The following is a 23,329-nucleotide window of genomic DNA, read 5'->3' as shown; positions in this document are numbered from 1 at the left end:
GTACAGAGGTCATTAATGAACTGAAATTTCTTCTTTGATTTTCTGTTAAGGAGTTCTTATATAAGCCAGCTAGTAGAGGGCATTCATGACTTTCATTTCTTTACCGGGTAATTTTACATTTCTGCCTGTGTTTCTAGAAGTGTGACCTCAAATATGAGCAGACACTGCTTGCAAAGCTTGCACATATGCATGTATGTATGAATGTATGCAGTATTACAATTGTGTGAACATTACCGAAGGGCAGTGGAGCATTGCACATGGTCAAAGTACAGCATAAAGTCAACATATTCAACTGTTTCCTAAGTAGGAGCAGTGTTGGACTGGTTCTTATGAATACAGGGATATTGTTCCAGATTGTGTGTGCATGGAAGGAAAAGACAGCATCATATTGTCAAACTGTTGCACATTTTCTGGTTATATCACTGTTGCATGTGTTGGGCCTTGTCCTTTCGAAAGGGTTACCCCAGGTTTTTGCCTTCCTTTGCAGAACAGTTTTAGGACTCAATGCATTTTATGCCTGCTTACTAGTGGTAAGTGGTCTCTCCATAAAACATGGTAGAATGTTAAGTTCTTAGTATGTCTGTTGGAAATGGCCCTTTTTGCAGGGTTATCCAAAACTTTTAGCTTCTTCCTCCCTTGTTTATCCTGACATGTGGTTGTTGGCAATAGGACTCTGGGCACTTTACCACTGCTGATCAGTGCTGAAGTGCATTTGCGCTGTGTAAATTGTTATTGTAATTGGTTAGCCATGATTGGCATATTTGTATCCCCAAGAAGTCCCTAGTAAAGTGCACTGAGTGTGCCAGGGCTAGTGATACAAATGCTACTAGTGGGCCTGCAGCACTGATTGTGCCAACCACATGAGTAGCCCTAAAATGGTGTCTCAGGCCTGCCACCACATTGCCTGTGTGCAGTCTGTGAACTGCCATGTCAACCTGGCCAGTGTCCCCACTGACCAGGCCTAACCCTTCCCTTTCTGTACATACTGGACACCCCTATGAAAGGCCCAAGGTACCCCCCTGGGCAGGGTGCAGTGTATGTGAAAGGTAGAGCATGTACTAATGTGGGTAACATGCTCTGGTAGTGAAATACAGCCATTTTTGTTTTTCACTATTGAAAGGCTATCTTGCCCATAGGCTATAATGGGGAATGCTGTGTATAAGGTTTACCTGCATATCTTCCCATAGGAGCAAGATTGAAAATTGAAGTCTGGTATCCCTGAACTCAGAATTTAATAACACATATTTTAGGAAGGACGTTTTTTTTAAATCCAGTTAGAAAGTGGCTGCTTTCTTGTCTGACCTTTCTGTGTGCCTTTGGCTGTTTGTGAATTGACTGTCTGGGTTGTGAGTGACAGGGCTGTGGGAATGAGTCCGCCCAGTAGAGATAGAGAGATCTGCATCTAGATGGGAGGGAGGAGTTGCACCTGGGACCTGAATATGACTGTCCCTGCCCCCTACAGTGCTGGCTCCACCCCCTGTGGTGCGTCTGATGTCTCTGCCCTGCACTGTGAAAGGAGAGAAGGAATCATGTCAACAAAGTGCTCCAGGGCAGTGCTTCCCTCCACAATGCTGGCTCCCCCACCTGCTGGGCGGCTGACAACCCTGCCCCTCTCTCTGAAAGGAGAGGCGAAGACAGAAAAAACAAAGTGCTGAGGAACTGACCTGAACTGGTTCTGACCAACCCAAGGCCTCTCTGCCTCTAGAGAACAAAGGAAAGACTGGTATAAAAAGGACTACCCAGACTACAGAAAATTAGATCATCCTGGAATCAAGAAGGAACCTCTGCCAAGGAGAAAGCTGGAAGACTGAAGAAGGAAGAATGTCCTGCTGTTGCTTTGCTGGACTGACCTGCAGTTGCTTTGCTGCCAAGGAGAGGGGAAGGACTTTGCTTTGTGCTGTGTCCCCTTGCTTGAAGGAATCTCCAAGGGCAAGAAGAAGCGTGGCTCCCTGTTAAGAAGTTCCAGGAACAAAAGGTCTTCACCCCCAGCTTCCCTGAACTCTGCTGAGAGAGTTCTGTCCTTTCTAGAGTGCTTGGGCCAGTTGTGGTGCCCATGGAAGTTGTACCTGTCTGTTTTGGGAAACTGGAAACCAAGATTTTAAAGACTTTCTGCAAGTTTTAATGCATCGCTCGCTTGCGGAGCGCATCCCCGTCAGTGCGAGGAAATTCCCGCCGCCACGAAGGCTGAGATCGTTGCAGCACCTGTTGCCGCTGCCAGAGTCATCGCATCCTTCATTTGCGGGATGCACCAATCCGGTGCGGGAAGATTACCGTTGCTGCAAGTATCGTCGCAGAGCCTGTCATCACTGGGTGAGATCATCGCACCGCTTGCTTGCAGACAGCATCACGTCACTGCGAGAGTCGTTACAGAGCCATCGCTTCGAGGGGCTGCGAGAGGAGAAGATCAATGCTGAGGAATGTATCGTCGCTGCACCAGATCTTCGCCACCCCGAAGTTTGTCGCATCGTACCTTTTGGAAGCCGCTTCCACCAAAACCTGTGCACCGGAATCCTCACAAGGTATCTCATCCCTCCCCATACAGACCGGAGTCACCGCAATACGCCCACTCCATCCAGCGGGGTTGTCGCATCGCTTCCCAATGGTCTCAGGAGTGACGCATCGCGTGCTTTTCAACACTACAGCTTTTACTTGGAACTTTAGTCGCATCTAAAGGTACTGTTGGCTAAAACGTGACACAACTGTGGATTATTTTAACGCAACCTTAAGAACTCATTTGAAACCATATTCTTGAACTGTGTATGTTGGATTTTTGTGTAGTTTAGATTAAATGCCTTTCTTTTTCTAAACTGTTGTAGAGTCAGTTTGTGATGTTTTCTCTGTGTTACTGTGAGTGTCGGTACAAATACTTAGCACATTGCCTTCGATAAGCCTGACTGCTCATGCCAAGCTACCAAGGGGGTGAGCAGGGGTTATCTGAAGAGTGTTTCCCCCTTACCTTGACTAGAAGCAAGGGTCCCTATTTGGACAGTGGTACCTACCTCTGCCAACTAGAGACCCCCAGTTCTAACAATGTCGTACTACATATACCATGGGCCTGTAAATTAAATGCTAATAGTGGATTTGAAGCACTAATTCTGCCACCCACTAAAGCATCACTGCAAAACATGTCTCAGGCCTGCTACTGCAGTCTGTAGTGTAGTCTATTTGACCTGGCAAAATAAACCATTTGCCGGGCCTAAACATTCCTTTTTGATAATTGTAAGTCACCCAGAAGGTAGGCTCTAAAGACTCATAGGGCAGGGTAGTTAATCCCTTCACCGCGGGGCTAATTACCCTACGGCGCGGGGAGGAGGGGGGCTGCGCACGGCGACGCGGAGCTGATGATGAGCCCAGGCTCGTCATGCAGCACGGTGCTTGTGTGCTGGTGACGAGCCTGGGCTCGTCATGAGCCCGCCCGCGCAATGGAACGCTCAGCACAGCGGGGGAATTATCCCCGCGTGTGAGCGTGCCACGGCTCATGACGAGCTCAGGCTCGTCACCAGCACACGAGCACCGTGTGGTTAAAAAGTAGGTCATGCGTGTTTATGTTTTACATGTCCTTACCGTGAAAAAAATAATTTGTCAATGTTTAAGGTTTATCTATCCTTCCCATGCGTAGTCTTTACTTAGTCCATGTCTATGCTGGAGCCCACTTAAGCCGGGTTTGACATTTTAGGGATGCAGTAACTTTAGAAGTGCATTTTGTGAACAACAATGGACATACTATTTTGAGGGGGTGTTTTTGGTATTAGATTATCCCACCCAAATCCCTCCTTATCTTTTTCTTATTGCATGACTATTGTCCATCTTCCCTCCATCTCTCCAATATTCTCTCACTTTTTCTACAAACGTGTGTGGAGATCTCTACCAATGTAGTGGAAATCTCTGCACAGAAAAATATGAGAAGCAGGTTGGAAATCTCCAAACAAAGTATTGCAAATTGCATCTTGAAGTATGTGAGTAGCACGGCTGTTGCATTACAAAATGCAGTTTGTGATTGGGCCATAATTCCTTGTGAATTATGACAGGTAGTTTATGCCTGCACTTGTGCTTACTTGACACTAGTCTGTGTAACTCAGGCTCTAGGAGATTTCTATTCAAATCAAAAAATAGTTTTTTCTATTTCCCCATCCAGCTCTTCCTCTCTTAGGCCATAATAACTCATATCTATGCTATATCTAAAAAAAACAAAGCCTTCTGGGAGCGTGAGGGGATTGGAATACCCTCAGGCTCCCTGAAGCCTTTGTTCACAGCCAGAGCTGTGAACAAAGAAACATTGGAATGTTGGAGCTCCAGGCTTATACCAGCCATTATAAGCCCGGAGCACTCCATTGTTTTCAATGGAGCTCCCAACATTCCAATGTTCTAATAATGGTTAAAACTTGTGCCCATCACATTTGTAACATAGCATAATCTTAAATTAACGTAAAATTAGATGTTATTGCAGTATAGAAGAACACACCACGACTCTAATATTTCTTGTTTCTCATATTTTTATGTGTACATTTATGTTTGCATCCAATCGTATTTAAAGATGGAGGAGTTAAAGGCTTGATTTGCTACACCAAACACTGTTTTCTTTACTCACTTGTATCCATTCCCCATGAGGTAACTCTTTTGATGGGCAGAAGCCTAAAACATCCTTCTGCATAAATACTGCAATCTTCAGCTTTCTTCCTTGAACCTTTCATGGAACAGGGCCTGCGGCAGCTATAAAGGAGCCCCCGCTGCGATGATGGCAGGGGTACCTAGCAGCAACAGTAGGGGATTGTGGTTTACAGCCTTCAGCCGGTTTCCAATTGCGACTCCTTTACTCCTTCACCTTTAGCAGAAATGGTCCAGTCAATGATCTACTTTTACTGCATATTGTGAATAAATGCCTTGGGGTTTGTAGACCTGTCAGAACACCCGCTTATTACTTCTAACCCACCGTTCGCCGTCGAAGAGTGATCCATTGCTAAAATTGCGAGAGGCTGGCGCAGGGCTCACTACGGAACTGTGGTTACAGACAAAAGAGAATCCATATTGTGTCCTAGATTAATAACAGGGGAGCGGGATGTCTTACCACGTCCTAGTTTAATAACAGGGGAGCGAAATGTCTTAAAAGAACGAGGTGTAAGTCTGACAGGCACATGACACGGCAGACGCAACACCAAAAAATAACAGCGTGTTACAGCAGAATGTCACTAAACCCTATGAGTGACATAAAAAACATTTAAAAAAGACATTTCATGAATAGCAAGAGACTTTATGGTTTTATTATTCTGCTAATTCACACAGAAGATGCTGAACAGCATGCTGAGGGAGAAATAACGCAGGCTAACCACTGATCAATGCTACGAAAGGAAATCTTCTCAGAATAGGAATGGAGAAAAAATTACCATTCAGTTTTTGAGCATACATTCAGATTACCAAACATCAGGGGGGATAAATCATAGATCACAGGCAATGCTCACAGCCCCGTCATAAGAGAAGAACCACACCACCCCCTCTCCTGAAGATTCCAGGGAAATAAACCTTCCTAACAAACATATGACATAATAAAACCTACATAAACCTATATCAGGTGTAAAGTGAAGGTAAACAACAAGCACACCGTGGTCTCCATATAGGGATTGGAATACAGACAAAGTTTCAACCTTGTTTAGTTACACTAAATAGTTGTCATATATATTAGGGGAATTAAGATGACGCTAAAAAAGGATTGGGTATAATTTTAATATCTTGGAAGAGTCGCAAAGGTAAGCTTGGGAATGACTGAAATGTTGATTTCCCAGAAAAGAATCATGGAACCAAATTCAAATTCGTTCTTTTCGGCACAGAAGTAAAGCTCATTACAAATACACGTATTGGGGGCTCGGAATAAAAACACCCACAAAGATTTAAACTGACAATACTAATATGTAACCGACCTAAATTTCGCTGCAACAGCCCCCACGTAATCCTAACACAGGGGACCACAAACAGTGCTTAGTAGGCAATTGCCTACCTTCTATATGGTTGAAGATTTACTTCTGTGAATAGCAGGAGCAAATCCTTATCAATGGTGGTAAGTGATGCCATATATGAGGTACATGCATTAGAGGGTATTTTCAAAGGGGAAAATATCCCTGTGGAGAGACAAAGAAAAGAAAGGTTAGCTAATGCAAATACACTTATGTGATACATTCACATAAGTATACAAGCACATCTGTTACATTTACAAAGGTGTGAATGATTTGGCACCCAAGTACTTCTGAAAAAGGGCATCTGTTACAGCTTTCTATGAGTGCTTGTTGAATTTTTTAAGAACTTCATAAAAACTGGGCATTTTCTGCAAATACCGGCATATACATGTATGAATAGATTTCCTACTGTTTAGGTAATACGTGAGTATAAGGGGTTTTAAAGAAAAAATAATGATGGCCAATTTCTCAAAAATCTAGTATGGTGCTACAAGTCACATCAATCCTGTGTGTTTACACCACATGCAATTCTTAACAAAAACAGAAAAGGATAATTCATATTGCATTTAGAAAAACAATTCTTCAGTGGATGTTCTCACAATCCCATCACGTTGGCAGTCATTCTATATAAGAAGCTGTTGGGAGGCATTATAAAAACTAACGACCTTATTAAGAATCGGCAGACGAGGTACTCACAAGTGTGGAGAATATCCCATTTGCTGTATTATATTAGGGATAAAGTACCCCCTGTCATGCATTATAAGGATATTGCAAGTCACCAAGGAGTTCCATAACCATAAAGAGGAACAATGCTGAATGCCGATTTCCTTTATAAGATTATGGAACTTTGAGGTGACTTCCAATATCCTTACCATTTATACAAGGGGGTACTTTATCCCATATGTTAGATGGTCACACCATCACTTTTCTCACAAACTACTTAAAATCCTGGTGAGCAGCTCTTTCAAAGTAAAGAATAGTGCCAAAGTAAAAACATCAAAAACCTGCTAGAGTTTTGTTGGAACCAAATATTAGAAACAGCTCAATACAAATATGTTTGAATAATAAAAACTATGTAAGGAGTGCCTTATTTAGAATTGGCAGATATGGTAGTCACAAATGTGGAGAATATCCAATTTTCTGTATTATATTAGGGATAAAGTACCCCCTGTTGTACATTAAAAGGATATTGCTGGTCACCAAGGAGTTCCAAAACCGAATAGAGGAACAATGCCGAAGGCCAAATTCCTTTATAAGGTTATGGAACTCTGAAGTGACTTGCAATATCCTTCTCATGTACACTAGGGAGGTGCTATTATCCCATATGATAGATAATCACACACCGCCTTTTCTACAAACTACTTAAAACCTTGGAACATAGCTCTTTCATTTGAAAGAGCAAGTATGTTTGCAATGATGAAGAATAAAAATAAACCTCTAGTGCCAAATTAAATACATCAAAAACCTGCTGGATATTTGTTGCAAACACATATTTGAAACAGCTCAATACCAATCTGTTTAAATATAAAATCTATGTAAGGAGTACAAAAAATAAATATATTCTTTCGACTTGTCATTGTAAGCTATTAAAATACAGCAGAAGAAAGGAAAGCAACATTGTGTTCGTTGCCTTAAACAGCGGCATTCATTATGTTCTGTGGTCTGACCTACCTATCACCTTTGCTGCTGGCACCAGGCATTTTGAAGTCAGAACTCAACTGTAAAAACCTTATAATTGTCAATTTCTGGTGTCTTCTCTTTATATTAGATGATTTGGTGCATCACAAGGCCCCGATTATAAAGACATTTGTGACTGCCATTCATACAGGGATTCCAGAATCCCATGTAGTATAAGTGTATTACTCTGCACCAGCCTCAGTAGGTCAGGGCCAAGCACGAGGACACTTGAAGGCTTTTATTTTTTCTCTAAACTGACTTTATCTTGGTTGGACTTCTCAGAGACCAATATGCAAACGATCACCATAGTAACACATTGAAACTGCTAACTCTACAAAAATATGATGAGGGAAATAATAAGACAGAATATTCAAAGAAGAAAACAAATATATGTGATAACAGGGCTAAGAAATGCCAATTCCCAAAATGAAGCATGCCAATCTTCAGAAATGAGTCTGGGCATTGACCTACTGTTTTGAGCCAAAGGTCAATTTTGAGTTTGTTGGCCCTATTCACAACATGCTTTGCTCACCGGCATTTAACTTAAATGCTAAACAAGTGCTATCTGTAGCCACAGAAAGCAGAACCTGATTCAAAGATTCAAAATAAGGTGCTCTTATTGCCCAAAAAAGAAACATTAAAACAATGTTTACAATGATTAATAAAAGGTTGTTAGGGCCAGCGGTTTCAGGCGGGGATGCATCAAAGTCAGTCAGAATTCACTGTTCCAAATAAGATGAGTACGATACACTTGTACGATAACCAGTGTTTACCCTCTGGTAGCTTGGCACCGAGCAGTCAGGCTTATCCTCTGGGTTCCAGTGTAAAGTATTGGCACAACACCACCCTCACAACACACTGCGTGTGCCACAAAAAAGACTCCACACCATATGTATAAAACACTTGCCTTTGTATGTATTACACACAAACACAGTGTAATCAAAACCAGATACACATTGCATATACACCTTACCGTTATAAGCAATTGTCAAACTTCTCCATTGAAATCAAAACAAGATACACATTGCATATATACCTTGCAGTTATATGCAATTGTCAAACTTCTCCATTGAAATCAAAATAAAACACACATTGCATGTACACTTTACAGTTATATGCAATTGTTGAACATTCCCATTAGCAGAAAGGTCAAACTGTCACAGTTCTTTGACCATGCCTCGTGATCCAGCCTCTCAGTCATTCAACTACAACAGACAATGATGCACGTTGCCCCTGCTGGCACTCCATTAACTAGACAGTTGTAACCATCTATCATGGAAAGAAACAGTTACTTAATTGTGTCCATCCAGATCAGACCTCCAGGTGCCCGGTAGCGAATGCACAATAGAGAGATCGCTATCCACCCGTAGATAAAAGGTTGGGACCCAAGAAGCTGGCATGCTTCCAAGTCTGGAGAAATGTTTTCCCCTCATGTGTAGGTTTGACCTGCTGTAGCCTGCAACAGTTAGTTGAAGGTGCCCACAAGGCACACAAAACCCGTTGGGCCTCGTCACAGTGTTCTCCACAACAAAGCACCTTGAGGCAGGGGTCCAGGAAGAAGGAGACAACGATCTTGGATAGAGGCTGATATGTCAGGCAGTTTTGTCCTCCCGATCTGGGGGCCAAAAACACTCTCAGCTCCTGACTCAGGTTCCCCAATACCCCTCAGACACCACATGCTTCGGAGTGCAAGCTATCTCGGGTTCCCTGGTTGCAAGCATGTGCCCCTTGGACTCTGCAAGCTTTCTCTGCACTCCTTGAACTTCTCATGTGCCGGCACCTCAGGTGGCTGCTGATCTTTATGAGCACACTTTTTTCTACAGTGTGATGCAGGTGTATATCAGGATGGCTCTTGTCCCAACCACAATCATTTCCACCCATCTCTGACACACCCAGTGCAGTCCCTATGATCTCATGAAGATGGTGATATGCTTTGCGTCCCTGGGATCTAGTGGACAGGAGGCCAGCTCACCAGCCCTTGGAAAGTTCTTAGGGACCAAGGCCACGACAATTGGCACTCAGCTGCAGGCCAGCAACATCCAGGCAAAATCCGCTAAGTGATAGTCCCCTTCCTGGAGTACAACAGGATCCAGGCCACCACAAGTCAGCAGACAGTTCAGTTGCAGACCCTCCTACCCTAATGATTTCTCGTGTTGATGTCCCAGCGTTGAACCAACATAGTATGGTTCCAAATCCAAATGCGTCTCTACTTTCGGAGGCCGGAGCTCCAGTAGTTATACCCACATTGGCCTTTGAAGATTCAATCAGTTTAAAAGGCCACCTTTGAAATGCACAGGCCCTCTATAAATGTCCTGTCTGCCATCCTACCCCATGAGGTTTGATAACTATCTATAGTGGGGCCAAGACTCTTCTCCTTGGAATTCAGGTGCCAATTACACCGCCAGAAAGGCCCCTCAGAGTTAGAGGTCCGCAGTTCCCCTTGAGCAATTAGTTTATGGCCTTTTATCAGAAATTCACAGATGTACCTGTCCCCCTAGCACCCAGAAGTGAATTTGGAGACAGGCCAATAGCCAAACAGAGACACTAGCATCGAAATGACCACTTTCCCTAATTGACATTTCCATTACTGTAATGTCAAACCCTCTTGCACTACTGGAGAGGATTCACCATTTCAAACTCATCGATACCAAACACAATACTGCTACTATTGAGCTCATAGAGAATACTGCTCGATATTCTTTCCCTTAATCCCCCATGCTAATCCAATGCGAGAAGCAGGCCCTGTCGTACCAGACACACCACTATGTGCCATTCAAGACCCTTGCATGTAATATCAACACGCACATGGCCTGCCTCTTCCAAACATCACACAATGTCACCAGGGAGAACTCCATTATAGCAGAGACATGCCGAACCTTGGCACCTAGCTTTTTAAATGCCAATAAAAGTAACAGTAACCCGTGCACAGTAACACGTTTTTCATCTCATAAAAGGGCTTTACGAGTCTTTCTGAATCACAACTGGGAGGGGGTGTGAAAGGAGTGTGCCCTTCTATTTACTAGTTAGAAGGTAGGTATCAATGGTTTGTGACCACAATTAGAGCCTCAGACCATTTATTAGTTACTGGTCACTAAGCTGGTTTGGCAACTGATTTGCTAAAGGAAAACTGTACCCATGGGACAGCTTTGTATTTGGGAATCCTGTCAGTGGCCTTAGGGTTAGAAAGCAGTCATTAAGAGAAACAGATGTTCCCCCTAATGTCTTGTCAAATGAGAAACATTTTTAAAAGCACCACTTGTCTTTTTAATGGACATGGATTGCTTTAGACATTTTTTGCCAGTTTATGAATGTGAATATGGGGACGGAGTTCTGCTGTCCTTTACAGACTTCACCTGTACATTTTCAGACAATAATCGGGATCCTAATTTGTGATCTATCTAAATAATATGAAGAACACAAAAAAGGAATGCTTGAATAAATCACCAACATTGGTAATTATTCGTGGCCATATCCCAGTCTACCATTGTTTTTCTCACCATCCCACCTCAGATTAGACCCAGAGATATGCAATTCAGCCTTCATCCTGCTCCTACAGGAAGAGGAGTGTTCATTCTGATTACAGAAAAAGATAATGGGTGTTTGCTTTCAGCAAGATAATAATACTAATAATAATAATATTAAGAAAAATAACAATAGCAATCATTTTGGAAATTACAATTTATTGATTGCCATTCCCCAGATTTTTTTCTTCTTTTGTCTGATTGCATTTTTATTGGCCCTAGAACTCTGCACATGTTACTCCTGCTAATCAGTGGTAAAGTCATTGTGCTCTCTCTTAAGTGTGATAAAATTGCCATGTACCCAAATGGCACTAGTATATGGTAGTACATGTTCTCGGAATATGTTAAATTAAATGCTATTAGAGGGCCCCAGCACTCAATTAACCCTATAAAACATATCTCCAGGACTGCCTACTCAGCCTGGGTAGGAAGGTTTAAGCTGCCATTTAAATCTGGGTAAATAAACCTTTGACCATATCTAAACTTTCTTTTACAATACTTATAAGTAGAGCTCCCAGTTTTATGGTATTTATTTATTGTATATTGATACCTGCAGTTATCCATATTTATTTGTTGCTCATGTTATCTGTATTTTTTTCTATATTTATTTAGGGGCATATTTCTGGGAGCCTAGCGTCATGCTTGCACCAAAGGAAGTGGTGCAAGACGCAAGGCTCTGAGTCAGATTTATGAAGTGACGCAAAGCCAGATTTCATAGCTTTAAATATCCTCATAATTCTTGAGTAAGGCAACGCAGGGCAAATTGCTACATCACCTTACTCTGCACAAGGTAGGCATTCCATGAGCATTGTGGTCGGAAATTCCATGCAACTCCCATGGGTTTTGATGCATTCCCAAATTTACAAGAACTTGTAAACATGGGAATGTGTCTAAATGTTAGGCCTCCCCAGGGCAAACTTAACACGGAAAAATATCTTTATTTCTCCTCGTTTTTCCTCTTTCAATGGGTTCTGCTTTCTGCAACACAGATAGAAGAAGGACAACGCTTTTATGGATTGTTTTTGTGCAGGAAGGTTCACTTTCCTGCACAAAAACAATCCTGCAAACAACACAGGCACCCTTGCACCATGGTGCAAGGGTGCCAGCATTGACACTAGGCTGCTGCTACAGTGCAGGGGAAAAGGACAGGAATTCACCGTATTGGACAAATACGCAACCGCAGTCCATGCAGGTATCATCGGTGGGGTGGTGGGGACGCGTGGGGGGAAATTTCGAGTGACGATGCAGAGGAAAAATTGAATAAATAATTAGTTTTCCCTCTGCATAGTCCCTCGAAACCCCCCTCCGAACATGGCCCCATCGCTGTTACCTGCATGAACCGCAGCTGCAAATACGATGCATTCATGCCCTTTCACTTTGACATAGAGCAGTGCCCTATTCCAAAACTTCATAAATGAGGCCCTTAGTATGCAGTGTAAAATTTAAACTGCAATGAGTATATATCCATATTTCATTTACCATTGAAACTCCCAATAGGTTTCAGCCATTTAAGTATCATGCAGTCTTCTGAAAACATTTGCATTGGCAGACAGATTAACATTTTTATTGTGTATGTACTTCCTCTGCCTGTCAATATGCACAGCTACTGGTCTAGCACTCATGATTGACAGCAGTGAGAATCATCCAAAATAAATGGTTTTCTATCTATATTTTTCTGTAAAAATCTGTAAAAATGTGAATCTGGGGTCCTTACTTATAGGACACTCCTAACATGAGGCCCTACATGCCAATAAGACAGTGTGCATTGTATACAAACATTAGGACACATATATATAGTTTAACATTATTTATTTTATTTTTATTTGAAGTTTTTTTTATAAAGCATGAGAACATGAGCCATGGATATCTGAGCATTGTCTGCAAACAACCCCGCCCCGTTTCATGTCATTCATTATCAGTATCACAAGAAAACCTGTTTTATGACATTCAAAATAAACACAATATAACAAATCAGCTTATTAGCATAGGATAAACATTTCCCCAACAACCTTTCTATCAGATACAGGGCTGGGTACACCCACCTGCTCAGTGCCAGGATACCCTTGCAGGTAGTAGTGTATGTTAAAAATATACATAACATAACATAGTCCCTCATGTTAGGAATCTGTCTTGTATTGAACCATGAACTTGGAGTGTTGTGGTGGTGCATAAGGTTTAACCTTCTTTAGGAGGTTGAGCTGGTTAAATGCATGGTGTGTGGATGAAAGGATGTGTGCTTGCATTTTAAGGTATTTATCTAGAGTTACCCCATGAGATTTTGTAATGTGTGTAATGTAATGTAATGTGTGTATACTTGTAAAGCGCACTGTTACCTCATTACGTGGCGTCCTGGCGCTGTATACCGCTGGGGAACCCATCCTGGCTTACCCGTGGAGAAGTGTGGCTCACTGGTTAGAGGAGGCAGACCTGGAAGCAGAGGTCAGCCCGGGACCAGGGTTCGATTCCCAGCTCGGCGGGCTCTTGAGTCCTAAAATGTCCATGGACTCGACAATTCTCGCTCCGGTGCCTACTCGATTCACGGGTTCACACTCTGCGACTCTGGGCAATAGCTTGCTTAATCTCCACAACGGCCTTTCGCGGCGGGATGCCTGGCTTTCACCTTGCGGATACCCTGCCGGGGTTATCTCACAGGGAAATACCAGGATGGGTTCCCTAAGCAAGTGCTAAGAAACCGCTCGGTGATTTGCGCTATATAAATTCCTGTACATTTACACTGTCGGAGGGCACCCCCAAAGTGAAGCCAGGCATTCCCGGCGCTGCTAGGGCCGTTGTGGAGATTAAGCAAGCTACTGCCCAGAGTTGCAGAGTGGGACCCATGGTTAGCGTAGGCACCTAGGCGAGAATTATCGAGTTCACGGACATTGACCCAAGACCCTGCCGCGTCAGGAATTGAACCCTGGTCCCGGGCTGACTTCTGCTTCAGGGTCTGCCGCTTCTAACCAGTGAGCCACACTTCTCCACTTGTAGATTCTATGTTGGTAAATTTACAATTACAGGTGTCTAGGGGATTAGCCATTCTTGTATTGGTAGGGACAATGGGGAGGGGCAAAGAGTACCAATTCTGTTTTAACAGAATTCAATTTGAAGTGGTTACATAATAGCCGACATTGAGGTTTCACCAGAATGGCTTTGAGTTGGGTGATGTCATCGTGTAGTGTAATGGGATGTTTAGCTGTATGTCGTCTGCATGCATCTTGTTGTAAGGTTCGCCTGTGTAAGCATCTCTGTCAGTGGTTCCATCTGTATGTTGAAAAATGGGGTGGTATATGGTGGAGCTTGCAGTACTCCCAGTCTCACTGGAGGCAGTGTGCTCCCATCCCCTACATGTCTAGTGATTTACAGCACTACCTGCCACAACTCTGATGAAAAACTACAGCTAATACTATCTTAAACACAAACATTGTATTGCATTTACCATAATGCTAAGGGGAGAACTGTGCTGTGATGTGAGGCAGTGTTCTGCCATCCTGCTTTTGTTTATTTAAAAAGACTCTCTTGAGCAAGCGAGCTAGCACACCTTTAGAAATGCACCTGTGCGCCAGTGAGAAGTACTGAGACCTAGGATGACAGTAGCAGCATTCTCAGCAACCCCTGATGTAATCAGTTTTTTTGATCTCTACTGATGAAGGATAAACTCCAGAACCACGTGTTAAGAGATTTACAGCACTATCTGCACCGACTGTGGTGAAAAACTACAGCTAATACTCAGGTAAACCCAAACATTGTACTGTACTTACCATAATAGGATGGTTACAAATTGTGCTGTAATGTGAACTGTGTTGTGATGTGAGGCAGTGTGCTCCCATATCCCTTATGGTCTTAACTTGTAACCCGGTCTAGCACAATCAGATAACCACAGTTAGCGTTTTGCACTTTTTGGAGCTATTTTTTTTTCAGACTTCAAAAATTCATATCCCTGGTATTACTTATTGGATGTTTGTTATTTTGGTGTCAGGTTATATATTACAATGTATTCCATTCTTCTAATACGGTTTGGGATTTTTCTTGCATTGTGTTTTTACTCAATAACTCTTAGAGTAAACAATAAATATTTACATATTGCCTCTAAGTTAAACCTGACTGTTTTATGCCATGCTGCTCGTTGGTTAAGTACAGGCTTATTTAGTATTTTTAGATTTTAGTGGCTCACCCAGGAAAGGGCTGGGATTATTACTTGAGGTGGGTTCTCAGCCCCAGCTATTAACATTTCTTACAACTAATAATAATTTGTTTACCACGTTTCTCCCAGTTCCAATCATCCTGTGCAAGCAAACTATTTGGATCTTTTGAAGCTTTTGGACCCGTTTTATGATTTTGTGGTCTTAAAGTGGATAATCTAAAAATGCCATATTGAAATATTTTCAATTTCAAGATATGCTTAAAAATTTGAATATAAATAAAATATAAAAACAATTCATGTGCAATTTTTGTAGTTTTAAACAAAGTGATGAAAAATATTTAAGGAGTTGGGATTTGATTACATGGTATCAGACTATGGAAAAGATATTTGATCACTGGGGTGAGTAAATAAGTGATGGAAATTTGGCAGCAAAAAAGGTTGATGTTACACCTCTCTACCCTTTGTCAAAGTTAATATAGAAAACCTGTTTTACCACCAAGGAACACCGCCATGTGCATGGTTCCAATTTGCTTACTTGGGCAGGATTGACACATATAATGTCTAGGAACGACTAATGATATTTCTGTACAAATTGCAAAATTATAGATGCAATGAACATACATTTGACTTGTTAATTCAAACTGCCATTGTCCATACAGGTACTAATCAAAGTATAGGGATATCTAATGCTTCAGGTACTTTAAAACACTTGATTTTATTATCTGCGTTGAAAGCTTTTTTTCATGAGTAAAATTGTGAATCTGAATGGGAATCCTGGAAATCCGATAATTTGCCATGTTATGAACCCAGGGAGATGTTTTCACCAAATCTAAATTTAAAACATAGTTTGAATTTTCATGCTATAACACTAATTATTAGGTGGGTGGTGGTCTGACCAGGGTCAGAATTCTGAGTTACATGGTATTAACAGTATCCAGAAACTATCAGGTACGTTAAATACCTTAACCTTCATTAAAAGCCAGAAGGTCAAACCTGTTGGACTTTAGCAGGGGAAATCAGTACGGTGTTTACCATAACAGAGTTTTGTGCAGCGAACATCATAATTCACTTTACTGCTGAAAAACTAAGTATAGGTGCTATATTTCGCACCTAATAAATTCCAAACCACAGGGTGTCAGGTTTTATCAGGTATGATAAATAGCGCTTATTCCCCAGGCACACTAATAATAAGAACTATAGAGAAATCTTTAATTAAATTAGCCCAATGTGTTTGTCAGTTTTGTAATATGTTGCAAGAGTACCTGCGCTGCAGGGGAGATAGTTAATGTGCATTAATGGACACCTTTCTGCACATAAACAATCTGTAAAGGTGATTTGCTGTTTCTATCTATGCAGCAGAATGCAGCACACATAGAAAGAGCAACAAATGAGAAGAAATTAGTAATTTCTCCTCCTGTAACAATCTTAAGACCAGAAATGCCCAATGCAACACCCACTGCCCGCCCCTTTGGACTGCTGCAGGAAGGGGTACATTTACAAGGTGACACCACCTTGTAAATTTGGGGTAGAGAGTAACGCTCCGGTGACGTTAGAGGCTTGCAAATATGCCCCTTGATTCATTATTGAGTTAAAAAATCACTCTGCCGTATTTTCAAGCTCTTTAACACTTTATAAACTATAAAGTAAAATTAGAAAGCGAGGACAATAGTACAGTCCTTTCTATTTGTACTAACTTTGAATCATTATTCCTTGAATACTCCCATTTTGTTCCCATTTTAGGTATTTCGAAGCCAATTTACGAAGACATGTAAGCATAGGTAATAGAGAGTACTCTTGTTGTACTGCGTCCCATACTCATAAAATGTTTTGAGAATCCGCCGCCTAGAATTAAATATGTGTCTATAAAAATCCCTGTCTACCTGTGAACGATAGCTAGATTCTCCCAATTTGCTGATATCTTAGTTTATGTATAATTACTTACACTTTTGGTGTGATAAAGATTTTAATTATTGTTATCTTACCTTTTCTTATGATGGTGTGTGAGGTCAAGCTGGGGAAACCCTTGAAACTGAAGCTTGTGAACATGAAGCATCAGAGACATGTAATCCCTCTGCCATACCTTGTGTACACCTGCAATTAAAGTAAATGGAAGCATCAGAAGACATTGTTGTCAGAGTGAAGAAATAACAGAGAAATGTAAATATTTATTTACTTGTAGAGCACATGCGCGCCCGAGAAGAATACCTTGAGAGTACTCAGCATTTAACCAAAGCCACGCCTTTAACATTTTCCAAACATCAACTGATTAGTCTCAGGATGGAGGCCCCAGAGGGGGGATCTCTAGACTCCCATATCATGACCTGTGGTCAAAACCTTATGATTGAGGTGTACTAAAAGCAAACAATGGCCTGAAGAGATTATTCCCTGGAGGTAAATACTTTTGGAATTTACTTTACTGGCCAGGATATGTGGTTCTCTGACAGTGGGGTGTATTAACCACATAAGGAGTTTTCAATTTGATGCTCGGTGTAAAGGTAGTCATTGGAGTTGGGCGAGCACTATAGGCATGTGGACGTATCAACATCCGAGAGTAGCTGTCTGCCAGATTTATTTTGTTGATTCTAGAAGCAGTACACTGGCTCTACCTGCTTTACCAGACAGTAATCTGTCTAATGCAGAATAGGAAAAGTACTACTCAAGATCTAAACTGAAAGTGGAGGTGTGTGGCCAACTGCTGATGGAGTGAGCTGTGGTTTGAGAGGACCTTCTTCTGCCGCTAATACTTGCCCCTGTGGGTGTCTGAACCCCCGTACTACCGCCTACATGGCTGGGGACCCCCCGCTACTGGGGGCACAAGTTGATCCCATTGAAGAGCATCAGTTGCTGCCTCTTCAATTGAGCTGTGCGTGCACACACAAGATGGTGGCTTTCCCTGGCAGCTCTGAAAGGAGCTGACACCGGCAGTGGATGAAGGCGCGTTGATGGGCGAAGCAGAGGCCTGGCAGGTGACCATGTCTTGGACACCAGCAGAGGCACATGCTTGGAGGGGCCTTGCTGACCAATGAGGAGCCTTGCCACAGCATGGGAGCTGGTGCAACACTGTTGTGACTCCCGAGTGCCAGCCGTGGAGGAGTGGCTTGCTGAAATTGTTGCCCGGCCTCGGCATTGGCAATTAGGGGTGCAGGGAGGCCCCTCTGGCATTTGTACACTATCACTAGAGGCCACATGGGCTGGCTCACTGCCCACCTAGCACCCAGAACGGCCAATGCCACGCCCAAGATGGCAGCTTCCCACCATCGATTTTCAGTTGCACTAGTGGCCAGGAATGCCTGAAACCATTGACATCCCGCTCGAGACAAACATTTGATGAGGTACTCTCCTGCCTGCCAGGTGGACTTCGCTGGGCAGGTGTGCCTCTGAGCACCGTCTGTGTAACACCAGGGCTCAAGCTCTGATTCCAGCTACTGACCACCCTGACAGAGTTCCATGGAGGCATTGAATTCCTCTGTGATCCCCTGTGCTGATGTGCTGAAGGTGAGGAATGCCGTGAAAATGGCTCCAGGTTATATTTGACTGTTGCTGGCCAACTGGTTGGTGGATACAGACTCCTTCCAATAACATTAGGAGCTTGAACTCCTTCAAAGGCCATCGCTGGTAACATCCTCTGGTTTCTACCCCGAGGGGCCAGCTGTTGAGGAGGGGATCCTCCCATTGACACTTGGAACCTGTGAAGTGCTGCACGTGACCTTTCGTTGCACGTATTAGTTGAGGGACTTCCTGTTATCTGCCCTGTGGCCCTGCAGCCTACCTCCAGCCTCTTGTGGGACAGGGCCTGGAGGTGTGCAGGCATTGCTGATATATATACTACCTGACCCTCCATGGCAACAGGGGACTAACAATGGTGTTGATTAACTCCTCCCTTCTCTCTCCTGCCTGGCCCGTGGCAATGCCATGCCCTGGCATTGGAAGGAGGCCCAGGGCCAAGGACCTGAAAAATCTACCCTACCCGGTGAAGAATCAAATGCAGACTCTGATTCAGTGACAGCATCTCAGGACAAGTTGGATTCTATTCTTATGGCCATTAAAAACTCCAAGGACACTCTGGAGCACAAGATAGACACAGTGGTAGTAAACCTTGGCCTCTTAAGGGCTGATCACCTTAAACTGGGGCATTGCATAGCCCCTATGGAACCTACGTTACATGAACTGGTCCCCACGACCTCAGGGCTGATAATTCAACTGGGAGAGGTGGTTGACCGAGTCAGGATTCTTGAAGCCTGCGCAGAGGGCCGAGCCCACAGGATTAACATCCGGGAGGTGAGTATGTTTGAAATGTCAAAGGGCACAAATATAGTGGCCTTCCCCGAGGCGTGGCTGCAAGAGATGGTGCCATCTGAGGGCTTGTCTCCCTTCTTCATACTGGAGTGAGCCCACAGGGTGCCAGCCCGCCCCCTCTCCCCCTGATGGGCTACCTAGGCCTATCATTGCTTGCCTTCTCCAGTTCCAGGACAGAGACTATATTCTTAAATGTGCCAGAGGCCTTGGAAACCTTCAAGTGGATAACAGTTGCATAATGCTTTTACCGGATTTTACACTAGCAGTCCAGAAACAGAGGGCCTCTTTCCTGGAGGCCAACACAAGCTCTGAAAACTGAGTGTTTGCTGCCCAGGGGACAGAGTTATTCCTGGAACACAGTGAAGTGAGGGACTGACTTGGCTTGAGCCCGGAATCTCGGAGGCATGACAGGCGCCCTCAGAATCAACCCTGAAATAGGAGGGGATGGAACAGGCTCCCCTCATCAGACCAGGCCTGCAAGGATCACCAGAGCTCTGTTGAGGGGGCAGTAAAGATTGTGCATTCTATCACCTGACACCTTCTCCTAAGGAGGGTGCAGTGTTCAGTGGCCCTGACACGGGTATGGGGTCAGAGTCTACCCTGCACACCAATGCAAACTGCGGAAGTACTGATTTAACACATTTTGCTGCAGGTAGGATATCTTGCTATTCCCTTGAAGTGGGCCGAGTGGTTCTCTCCTTTCATCTGGGAGCCCTCGGGGTCCCTTCATTCGGTATTTGGTATGTGGCCATGGGTTGGGGTTGCCCATTGGGGGTCCCTTTCCCTTTCTAGGGGACTGTGTCTCATGTACATCACCCCCTTGCTTAGAGTGAGGGTATATTGTTGATTCACAGAGTTGTTTACTCATAGTAGATTCTAAGTTTGATTGCGGGGGTTTTGTCTTACTGCCCTGGGGAGGGAGCATTGGTTATTTCATTGTTTTTGGGATTAACTGGGGTCCTGCAGCGGCCTGCTCTTTTTCCTCCCCCGCTATAGGCATGGCTCTGTATCCCTCATTGGATGTGCTCACACTCAGCGGATTGGGTATGGGCACTGAAACTATTTGATGGGAGATAGCACACACACTTATACATTTATCACCCAGAATGTCATAGTCTTCACAGCATGGTTGAACTATATAGGATATTGGAATTCTTCAAATGCAGGGGTGTCCATTTGGCTTTCCTGCAGGAGACTCACTTGAATGCTAGAGAGGGGGCGGCTCTGTAAGAGGTGGTGTGGACATAGAGTGTACACTACCTATTCGGTCTTTGCCTAGGGAACTTTGAAACGGATGACACCAGGAGTCCCCTTTCAGCCTATGATGTATGCGGAGGGGTGATACACTTTGTTCTGATGGGCCTGTTGGATAGGCAAGATATCACCTTTGTTAATATTTACGCCCTTAATGCTGATCAATCCTTGTTCTTGGATAAATTGTCCCTAGTGCTGGCGCCCCTGCTGCCTCAGGCACCTATTGTCAGAGGTAATTTTAATTCTGTGGCCAACATTGATACTGACCACTCCCTCAGCTGCGTCTCTGGAACTACCCAACTGTTTACCTGGCTTAGAAATTTGGGTCTTGATAGGGGCACTGGGGGTTTGATTGATGGTTGATGCCACCCCACCCCCTAGATTGAGATTATTCCTTCCAATCAGCCATGGATGCACAACAGGTACGACTTAAAACCTTTTCATGTTACCCTGACCATCTGGGGTCATTTTGTCTGTTGAATATTTAGCCAGCACTATCTCTTATCATAATCCCTAATTGCTGTCCCAGTTGGTGCCTGAGAGCGGAGAACCTGGAAGGCCCTATGTTCCAAGAAACTGCTCGGGAAGGTATTCAGCATTATTTTAATGAAAATGCCTGCTCAGTTTCCCCTTCACTGTTGGAGTTGGAAGCCTTTAAAGTTGTGATTGGGGGTACTGATCATCAGAAATCTGCAGGGGTCCAGAGAGCTTTGTTGCGAGACATTGTTTTGATTTGATTTGATTTGATGTAGATTTGTAAAGCGCGAATTGCTGCCCTGAGGCTTCCAAGCGCTAGCAATAACCAAAACCTACCAGAGAGCCAGATGGGGAGGGGGAAGGGTCTAAAGCATTGAGTTAAAATGGAAGGTTTTAAGCTGTTTGCGAAACGCAGTGAGATTGGAATTGGCCCTGAGGTGCAGTGGAAGGGTATTCCAAGTTCTGGAGGCGTTATGGGCAAAGGACCTGCCGCCGGATCTAGATTTTTTTATTCTGGGAGTCACTGCTAAAAAGGTCTGGCTAGAGCGAAGACTTCTGTTGGGGATGTAGTGAGTGACTAGGTCACGAGTAATACTCGGACCAGAGTCCCAGAAGGCTTGATGGGCAATACACATTGCCTTAAATAGAATTCTTTGGCGGACCGGTAGCCAATGAAGGCTAACCCATCCGGCCCTCACTGATTGTCTGCGAAGGATCTCCAGCAGTAGACGGACTGCGCAGTTCTGCACTGTTTGCAGCCTGCGTAGAGTGTACTCTGGGGCGCAGAGATTAAGCACATTATTAAAATCAAGGCGAGATTGTATAAGCCCTTGTATAGCCACCTGTTTGGCTTCCATGGGAAGGAGAGGGAAGATTTTCTTTAGCATCCTCATGATGCCAAAACAGGTGGCAGACAGTTTTGTGGCCTGCACGTTGAAGGAAAGGGAGCTGTCCAACCAAACTTCCAGGCTTTTGATATTATCTTTAGGAGTTGGTGGAGGGCCCAAACACGGGGGCCATAGGGCGTCGGGGAGGAGAAGATCAGGGGGGCATAGGAGCATCAGCTCCGTTTTGTCCCCGTTCAGCTTGAGGGATGAGGAGGACATCCAGGTCTTCACCTCTTCTAGGCATTCTCTGAGCCCACCTGACGCAGGTCGGTTGTCCTCCTGCGCCAGTGAGACCACCAGCTGTGTGTCGTCCGCATACGAGATGATCTTAATCCCGAAAGGGCGGACGACTTCAGCCAGTGGCCTCATGTACAGGTTGAAGAGTGCGGGGCTCAGGGAGGAGCCCTGGGGGACTCCACACTTCAGGGGTCTGCTGGAGGAGACAGACTCACCTTCAAAGACTCTAAAAGATCTGTCACCCACAAGCTCGCCCACCAGGACTTAGAGTGTGGGAAAAGACATACCTGCAGCAGGAGTTGCTAGACATGAAGGACAGGGTAGTAGAACATGAGGAGCATCCCGGCTTTTTGATTATAAAGCTTATATGTTTAGGGCACACTCAGAGGGGGACAGGTTGGGACCTCTGTTGGCTTGGTTAGCTAACCCTTCACGCAGAGCATCCCCAATTCTAGAATTATTAGCTCAGGATGGCGCAGTCACTTCGCTCAGGGAGGAATCAATTTCTCCTTTGCAGACTATTATTCACGTCTGAATGCAGCCCAGGAACCACGGAGGACTTCCATTTATGGTGAGTGGCTAACTGATTGCCACCTAGTGAGATGACCAGAAAAGTCACTGATGATCAAGGGGAGAACATTTGAGGAGAGAAGATCTGTGTTGAGGTTGGCACTTATAGCCCCCTTGCTCAAATCAGGTAAACCTGCCTCAGATATGACTGCTTACCGGCCCCTGTCAATATCAAATGCAGATTCCAAAATCCTCAGCACTATACTGGCACACCACTGATATTATGATACGTTAATAAAACTTGTAAAGCGCATGTACACCAAACAGTTTCATGGTTCTGGAGTCCAGGGGGTTATGCCGCTTGAGATGTTTAGTCATATGCCT

At 43.9% G+C, this 23,329-nt stretch overlaps 1 protein-coding gene across 1 annotated transcript in view; it reads right to left on the bottom strand.

Moving 5' to 3' along the window:
• Positions 1-23,329, bottom strand: part of WSCD2 (WSC domain sialate O sulfotransferase 2) — a 1,087,922-nt gene that overhangs the window by 824,593 nt on the left and 240,000 nt on the right. The window contains exon 2 of the mRNA XM_086943084.1: positions 17,267-17,375. The gene's annotated coding sequence lies outside the window, so the exon portion shown is untranslated. The remainder of the gene's footprint in view (positions 1-17,266; positions 17,376-23,329) is intronic.

This window comes from Lissotriton vulgaris, chromosome 11 (assembly GCF_964263255.1).
Source record: "Lissotriton vulgaris chromosome 11, aLisVul1.2, whole genome shotgun sequence".
NCBI classification, from domain to species: Eukaryota; Metazoa; Chordata; class Amphibia; order Caudata; family Salamandridae; genus Lissotriton; species Lissotriton vulgaris.
Note: the sequence above shows the minus strand (reverse complement) of the source record. Positions and strands in the feature narration are given on the sequence as shown.